The sequence below is a fragment of the Mirounga leonina genome, unplaced genomic scaffold (assembly GCF_011800145.1).
Source record: "Mirounga leonina isolate KUSES-001 unplaced genomic scaffold, KU_Mleo_1.0 Mir_154, whole genome shotgun sequence".
Lineage (NCBI taxonomy): Eukaryota > Metazoa > Chordata > Mammalia > Carnivora > Phocidae > Mirounga > Mirounga leonina.
In genome coordinates this window covers 41,301,391-41,310,654 of record NW_023270389.1, presented here as the reverse complement: position 1 = coordinate 41,310,654, position 9,264 = coordinate 41,301,391, and the positions used below count along the sequence as shown (strand labels likewise).

Below are 9,264 nucleotides of genomic sequence, written 5' to 3'. Positions count from 1 at the left end.
AGCTAAATGAGATTTTTTAAATGTGGCATGTCAAGTAAATAATGTAATTTAATCATGAAGACTTTTAAATAAAAATCACCATTATACACGTAAATTGCCATGGCCAAAAACTAGAAATCCATAGTTTCAGGGATTCAAAATACATTCTAAAAAAGTGGCATTTTATGAGAAGTTTCCTAATAAATTCTTGACATATATTCTATATTTTAAAGTCACTAGACAATTAGATAATATCTTGACTATATATATATATAATTTTTTAAAAAAAAAACATAATTCCTGACACATTTCTGAGTTAACTCTTATAGGTTATCACTATGGAAAAAATAATCTGCTGGTGCATTTCACTGGCCTGGCCAGACACAAGTCATTTTTAGATTTGAATCACATAGTAGTTTCTTTCTATTTAGCAGATCAATGTCTTGTGATGGTGAGTGGGCATAAAACTTATTGTTCTTTAGGAAAATTATAAAAATAAGGAATAAATGGAATCATAGAGTATGTGACTTCTTATGTCTGACTTCTGTCACTTAGCATGTTTCCAGGGGTCGTGCATGTCATAGCAGAGAGCCGTATGTCATTCCTCTTATGGCGGAATCATACTCCATCGTATGGCTAGGCCACATTTTGTTCAGCCACTGGTCAGCTGGTGGATCTTTGGGTTGTTTGTACCTTTTGCTATTTTAAGTAATGCTGCAATGAACATTCACATTCAAGTGTCTGTTTCAAGGGGACTCTGCTTTGATCATTCCATGTCCCTGGGCTGTGAACAGACCGTCACAGGCTCAGTAATTAATAAAAGGCACCTAATTTCCTCGAGCTTTAGGTCCCCCCTTATCCACCCTCAGCTCAGGACTGAGACCCCCCCATCTTCCTCTTCCCAAACCCACACTCAGCATCCGGGGCCAAACCCCACCAGCACTGGGACAGGGGTCCAGCCAGCTCCCCCCACCCATCCCGCCCCACTCCCCAGGGGTAAGCATATGCAGGTGGCAGAGAGAAATGGGCCCTTCTGAATTCTCATGCAGCCCCAGGACGCCCTCCACAGCAGAGCATCATTATCTTCAGATAAAGCCTGATTAGTAGGATAATCACATGCCAGACGTTTCTTTAGATAGGATAAAATCTCCCATTTTACCATTAGAAGAAAGACTCTAAAAAAGATAACATCCCTGGCATTAGCTTCCTCAGGCCACCATAACAAAGTACCACAACTTGGGGGGGGGGGAGCTTAAACAACAGAAATTTATCCTCTCACAGTTCCAGAGGCCAGAGGTCTGCAATCAAGGTGCCGGCGGGGCTCCCTCTGAGGGCTCTAGGGGAGGATCTTCCCTTGCCTCTTCCTAGCTGTGGGGGATTTCCAGCACTCCTTGGTCTTCCTCGGCCCACAGCTGCGTCGCCCCACTGTCTTCCCCGGCATCTCCACATCATCTTTTTCTAAGGACACCAGTCATGGGGGCGCCTGGGTGGCTCAGTCACTTAAGCGTCTGCCTTCAGCTCAGGTCGTGATCCTGGGGTCCTGGGATCGAGTCCCGCGTCAGGCTCCCTGCTCAGCAGGGAATCTGCTTCTCCTTCTCCCTCTGCCTGCCACTGCCCCTGCTCATATTCTCTCTCTCTCTAATTAAAAAAAAAAAAAGGACACTAGTCATGTTGCATTAAGAGCCCTCCATACTCCAGTGTGACCTTATCTGAACTAAATTACATCTGCAATGACTTCATTTTCAAATAAGGTCACATTCCGAGGTACTGGAAATTAAGCCTTCAACACATCTTTTGGGTGCCACAATTCAACTTGTAACCACGGAGAAGGTAATGGGATACATATCCTTGATTTCACTAAAGTGTAAATGACTGATAAGATATGGGGGAGGGGGCAGGGGACTACCATGCAGAAGAAGAGGGGAGAGGACCATGCATACGCCATGCATAAATGAATGGTTCCACTAACGAGGAGAAGTGGGGTAGGAGGGCCAAGGATGGGGCCACAAAGACTGGATTCTTCGTCTTTCTCCTGATTTAGCTGAGGTCGACACCAGTGGGTGCAGCTGCAGAACAGATAAAGGAGGTAGCTCAGGTATCCTAGAGGGATCCTTTTAACACTCAGACCAGTTCATTCTTCTGCTCAAAACCCCCCAGAGGCTCCCTTGGCAGGTGGCCTAAAGTCCATGAGGCCCCGGGCTATCCACCCTCTGCCTCCACCCACACTTACCTCCTATCACTGCCCCACCACCCACTCCATGCCAGCCACACTGGGCTCCTTGTGGTCCTGGAAAGTGTCCGGCAAGTGTCCTGCCCCCAAGCCTTTATCCTGTTATTCCTCCTGCCTGGAATGTTCTACTTCCTTCAGAGATCATTGTGGTTCAAACTGCATGTTATCAGGCCTTCCCTGACCACCCTAGCCCCACTCCACCCAGCACTTTCTTTGCCCTCGCCTTGCTAATTTTCTTCCCCGGCAGCACTTACCAAGCTCTGATACACGTACTTGCCTTCAACCGTTCTTCCTCCACTAGGCTATGAACCCCATGAGGGCAGCACTCTGTGTTGTGTTTGCACTGCTATATCCCAGGCCCCGAGAGCAGCCTCTGGCATGGATTAGGTGTTCAGTAAATTTTCATCAGATGAAGGAAACTGCTTCTGCCCCACCATGTGCTTGGAGAGCCTGGTAGCTACTTAGGGGACCTTTGTGAGGATAAGGGCCCACCCAGATAATCCAGGCCAATCTCCCCATCTCAAGATTCTTAACTAAATCACATCTGCCAAGTCCCCTTTGCCCAAGTGTGTGGTAACATTCCCAGGTTCCAGGGATTAAGATGTGGATATATTTGGGGGCCATTATTCAGCCTACCACAGGCAGGAAGGGCAGGCCGGCTCCTCAGCCCTTGTCATGACATCCATCGGCTGCCCTATCTGCAGTGGAGGCTGCCTGAGGTGGGGCTCCATCAGCCTCTCCCCAACCCCAGCTTCAGGGACTCCTGACCAGATGGCATCCCCTCACCCCGGGCTTTCTCACAGCCCCGGAGCAGCTGCAAGCCCCAGGCTTACACCTGCTGCTTCCTGCAGAGGTGGAACCAGACTGGCCAGTCTTGGAGTCATCATCCCCACAGCCAGGATGGCAGCACCTTCTTCAGCTTGTTTTAGGGGGAGTGTGGAGGCAAGAGGGGGATGCAGGGGCAGAGGTGGGTGTCCCTGGGTCTCTGTTGTACTTTTCCTTCTAGTCTTTCACCTCCTGCTTCTTCTCTCACCCAGGACACACTCTGACTTTTCTTCCTCTTATTCTCTACCCTCCCCCACCTTAGCATTGAGGAGAGAGGGTTCACTGAGCCTCTGTTATTTCTCTCCCTCACGCATATACACCCATGTCCACACAGAGGACTCACATGCTGAGTCATATTCTGAACAATGTTTACTGGCAAAAGAGGCCGAGGGCATGGACCCCACCCCACCTCGGTCCTATGTGATGACAAGAACTACAGAGCCAGAAAGGGCCGGCCCCGATGCCATCGTCAACCCTGACGGGCTGTGAGGCCACTGACACTCGATGTTCTCATCTCTAAAGTGGAGACGACATCCCTAGTGGAATGGTTACCCCTATTTGTGGTCCCCAAAATCTTGGCATAACTTTATAAATATCCTTGATGTGGAAGAATCTTTGTAACAACTGAACAAGGAAGAAACAGAGATCATGGGTGCAAGAATCTCCTAGCTTGTCACACCAGGGGCAATTTTGTGGCTACTGGAGAGTCATAGTTGATTTAGAAAGAGGGATGCCATTAGCAAAGACTAGTGAACTTAAGAGGAATTCTAGTTTGGTTAACTGGTTGAATCATTTATTCATCAAGGATTGGAGTACCTGGTAATAACCAGGTTCTGCTGTGTAAGGAAAGAGACATTTAAATGTAAAACAGGATATTAATGTAAATGTAAAAACAGGATCCCTTCCCTTGGGCTCACTGTCATTAGAGGTAAACCTGTAAGCAGGTCATTACAAGGCAGTGTGATATGTGCTCACAGAACTCTGTGTATGGGGCTGGGTCTTCCCGGGAATGTCAGGAAGGCCGCTTGCATCCCAGGCCAAGCTTGGAAGGTGAGTGGCAATGGCAGGTGAAGGGAATGAAAGCAGAGGGGCAGTATAAAATGCAGAGGGGGCAATACAAGCCTACCTCAAGAAGCAAGAAAAATCTCAAATCAACCATCTCACCTTACACCTAAAGGAGCTAGAAAAAGAACAACAAACAAAATCCAAAACCAGGAGAAGGAAGTAAATAATAAAGATTAGAGCAGAAGTAAATGATAGAGAAATTGAAAAAACAACAACAACAATAGAAGAGATGAATGAAACCAGGAGCTGGTTCTTTGAAAAGATCAACAAAATTGATGAACCTCTAGTAAGACTCATTAAAAAAAAAAAAAGAGAGAGAGAGAGAGAGGACCCAAATAAATAAAATTACTAATGAAAGAGGAAAGATAACAACCACCACCACAGAAATACCAATAATTGTAACATAGTATTATGAGAACCTATACGCCAACAAACTGAACAACTTAGAAGAAATGGATCAATTCCTAGAAACACATAACCTATTGCAACTAAAGCAGGAAGAAATAGAAAATTTGAACAGACTAATCACCAGCAATGAAATTCAATCAGTAGGGCACCTGGGTGGCTCAGTCGTTAAGCGTCTGCCTTCGGCTCAGGTCATGATCCCAGGGTCCTGGGATCAAGTCCCACATCGGGCTCCCTGCTCGGCAGGAAGCCTGCTTCTCCCTCTCCCACTCCCCCTGCTTGTGTTCCTGCTCTCGCTATCTCTCTCTGTCAAATAAATAAATAAAATCTTTAAAAAAAGAAATTCAATCAGTAATCAAAAAAACTCCCAACAAGCGAAAGTCCAGGACCAGATGGCTTCACAGGCAAATTCCATCAAACATTTAAAGAAGAGTTAATACCCATTCTTCTGAAACTATTCCAAAAAATACAAGAGGAAGGAAAACTTCCAAATTCATTCTGAGGCGAGTACCACCCTGATACCAAAAACAGATAAAGACAACAAAAAAAAAAAAAAAAAAAAGGAGAGAGAGAGAGAGAGAGAGAACTACAGGCAATATCTCAAATGAATATAGATGCAAAAATCATGCACCACAATCAAGTGGGATTTATTCCTGGGATGAAAGGGTGTTTTAATATTCACGAAACAATCAACATGATATGTCACATCAATAAGAGAAATGATTTTTAAAAAACATATGATCATATCAATAGATGCAGAAAAAGCATTTGACAAAGTACAACATCCATTCATGATAAAAAAAAAAGAAACCCTCTGCAAAGTAGGTCTATAGGTAACATGCCTCAATTATAATAAAGGTCATATATGAAAAACCCACAGCCAACATCATACTCAGTTGTATGATGTGGGAAAACAGAACTTTTCCCCTAAGGTCAGGAACAAGACAAGGACGCCCACTCTTACCACTTTTATTCAACATAGTACTGGAAGTCCTAGCCACAGCAATCAGACAACATAAAAAAATAAAAGGTATCCGGGGATGCCTGGTAGTTGGTTAAGCATCTGCCTTCAGCCAGATCATGATCCCAGGATCCTGGGATTGAGTTCCACATCGGGCTCCTTGCTCAGTGCAGAGCCTGCTTCTCCCTCTCCCTCTGCCACTTCCCCTGCTTGTGTGAGTGCCCTCTCTCTCTTTCTCTGGCAAATAAATAAATAAAATCTTTTAAAAAATAAAAACAAAAGGTATCCAAACTGGTAAGGAAGAAGTAAAATTCTCATTATTTGCAGATGACATGATACTATACATATAAAACCCTAAAGACTCCACCAAAAAATTACTAGAATAAATGAATTCAGTAAAGTCACAGGATACAAAATCAATGTACAGAAATCTGTTGCATTCCTATACACTAATAATGAAGCAGCAGAAAGTGAAATTAAGAAAACAATCCCACTTATAATTGCACCAAAACCAATAAAGTGTCTAGGAATAAACTAACCAAAGAGGTATAAGACATGTACTCTGAAAGCTATAAAACACTGATGAAAGAAATTGAAGATGACACAAAGAAGTGGAAAGATATTCCATGCTCATGGATTGGAAGAAAAAATAATGTTAAAATGCCTATACTACACAGAGTAATTTACATATTTAATGCAATCCCTATCAAAATACCAACAGCATTTTTCACGGAACTGGAACAATCCTAAAATTTGTATGGAACCACAGAAGACCTCAAATAGCCAAAGCAATCCTGAAAAAGAAAAACAAAACTGGTATCACAATTCCAGATTTCAAGTTATATTACAAAGGAATAGTAATGAAAACAGTATGGTACTGGCATAAAAATAGATACATAGATCAACAGAATAGAACAGAAAACCCAGAAATAAACCCACAATTACATGGTCAACTAATCTTTGACAAATGAGGAATGAATATACAATGAGAAAAAGTCTCTTCAACAAATGGTGTTGGGAAAACTGGACAGCTACATGCAAAAGAAGGAAACTGGACCACTTTCCTACATCCTACACAAAAATAAACTCAAAATGAACTAAACACCTAAATGTGAGATCTGAAACCACAAAGATCATTGAAGAGAGCAAAGGCAGTAATCTCTCTGACATCCGCTATAGCAACATTTTTCTAGATGTCTCCTGAGTCAAGGAAAATAAAAGCAAAACAAACTATTGGGACTACATCAGGATAAAAAGCTTCGGCACAGCAAAGGAAACAATCAACAAAACTAAAAGGCAACCTACTGAATGGGAGAAGATATTTGCAAATGACATATATGATAAAGGGTTAGTATCCAAAGCATACAAAAAAAACTGATAAAACTCAACACCCAAAAAACAAGCAATCCAATTTAAAAATGGGCAGAAGACATGAATAGTCATTTCTCCAAAGAAGACATAAAGATGGCCAACAGACACATGAAAAGATGCTCAGCATCACTAATCATCAGGAAAATCCAAATCAAAACTACAATGTGATATCACCTCACACCTGTCAGAATGGCTAAAATCAAAAACACGAGAAATAACAAGTGTTGGGGAGAATCTGGAGAAAAAAGAATCTTCATGCACTGTTGGTGGAAATGCAAACTGGTGCAGCCACTATGGAAAACAGTATGGAGGTTCCCCCCAAAATTAAAAATAGAGCTACCCTATGATCCAGGAATTGCATTACTGGGTTTTTACCTAAAAAATGCAAAAACACTAATTCAAAAGGATACATGCACCCCTGTGTTTATTGCAGCATTATTTATAATAGGCAAACTATGAAAGTAGCCCAAGGGCCCATCCATAGATGAACAGATAAAGAAGACGTGCTACAATGCTGGGTATTTATCCCAAAGATACAAAAGTAGGGATCCGAAGGGGTACGTGCACCCTGATGTTTATAGCAGCAATGTCCACAATAGCCAAACTGTGGAAAGAGCCAAGATGTCCATCGACAGATGAATGGATAAAGAAGATGTGGTGTATATATACAATGGAATATTATGCCGCCATCAAAAGGAATGAGATCTTGCCATTTGCAACGACGTGGATGGAACGGGAGGGTATTATGTTGAGTGAAATAAGTCAAACAGAGAAAGACATGTATCATATGATCTCACTGATATGAGGAATTCTTAATCGCAGGAAACAAACTGAGTGTTGTTGGAGTGGGGGGTGGGGTGGGAGGGATGGGGTGACTGGGTGATAGACACTGGGGAGGGTATGTGCTCTCATAAGCGCTGTGAATTGTGCAAGACTGTTGAATCTCAGATCTGTACCTCTGAAACAAATAATGCAATATATGTTAAGAAAAAAAAAAAAAGAAGAAGAAGAAGGTAGCGGGAGGAAATCGGAGGGGTAGACAAACCATGAGAGATGATGGACTCTGAAAAACAAACAGGGTTCTAGAGGGGAGGGGGGTGGGAGGATGGGTTAGCCTGGTGATGGGTATTAAAGAGGGCACGTTCTGCATGGAGCACTGGGTGTTATGCACAAACAATGAATCATGGAACACTACATCTAAAACTAATGATGTAATGTATGGGGATTAACATAAGAATAAAAAAAAAAGAAGACATGCTACACACGCACGCACGCACACACACACACACACACACACCCTGGAATATTATTCAGCCCCAAAAAAAGGATGAATCTTGCCATTTGCAACATGGATGGAGGTAGAGGGTATAATGCTGAGCAAAATAAGTCAGTCAGAGAAAGACAAATACCGTATGATTTCACTCATGTGGAATTTAAGAAACAAAATAAACAAGCAAAGGGAAAAAAAGAGAGACAAACCAAGAAACAGACTCTTAACTATAGAGAACAAACTGATGGTTACCAGAGGGGAGGTGGATGGGGGGATGGGGAATGGGGGAAATAGGGGATGGGGATTAAAGAGAAGAGTTATCATGATGAAATAAAATGAAATTAGTGCTCACTTTGGCAGCACGTATCCTGAAATTGGAACAATACAGAGAAGATTAGCATGGCCCCTGCTCAAGGATGACACACAAACTCGTGACGCGTTCCAAGTTTTGCGAAGTTTCCCCAGGGAACTGCCACCCTTTGCAAATTAACTCAGAGGAAACAATGTGAGTCAAAGCCCAATGTGTGGCACTGAATAATGAAATTGTGCTATTTCACTAGAAAAAATATTTTTTTAATGGAATTTAAAAAAAAGAAAGAAAGAAAGAAAGAAAGAACCTCAGGAGATGGATGGGCTCCTGGCATCAGAGGTCAGGGAATCCACAACATCCAGACCAAGCCTTGACCAGAAGCAGCTCCAGCTTTCACCACAGTGTTACACACGGGAATAGCCCCAGACCTCTCCCTATTCTGCCCTCCTCGGACCCTCACCACACCCCACAGGGCCAGCAGAAGGGGCCTTTAGAGCTCTCTTACCTTGTTTTACCACACACTGCTAAGTTCAGCACTACCCTTTGAAGGAAGAACTTCCCTGACTGGTCCAGGCGGTGCCGGCTGGTTCTGACCACGGCAATATGGTGTTATAGGTGTCTGGCCTCCTCATGCGGTTCTGCCTTCAGAAGCCATGGAAAGGGGGCACCTGAGTGGCTCAGTCGGTTGAGCATCTACCTTCGGCTTAAGTCATGATCTCCAGGTCCTGGGATTGAGCCCCACATCGGGCTCCCTGCTCAGTAGGGCTCTCTCTTTCTCTCTCTCTAATAAATAAATTAAAAACCTTAAAAAGAAGAAGAAGCCCCCATAAAGACAAGGGAAAGTGAGG

At 43.3% G+C, this 9,264-nt stretch overlaps 1 non-coding gene across 1 annotated transcript; it reads left to right on the top strand.

Moving 5' to 3' along the window:
* Positions 1–8,450: 8,450 nt before the first annotated feature.
* LOC118014647 lies at positions 8,451–8,557 on the top strand. Its single transcript, XR_004680338.1, has one exon. It is a non-coding gene; the product is annotated as a U6 spliceosomal RNA (small nuclear RNA).
* The last annotated feature ends 707 nt before the right edge of the window (positions 8,558–9,264 follow it).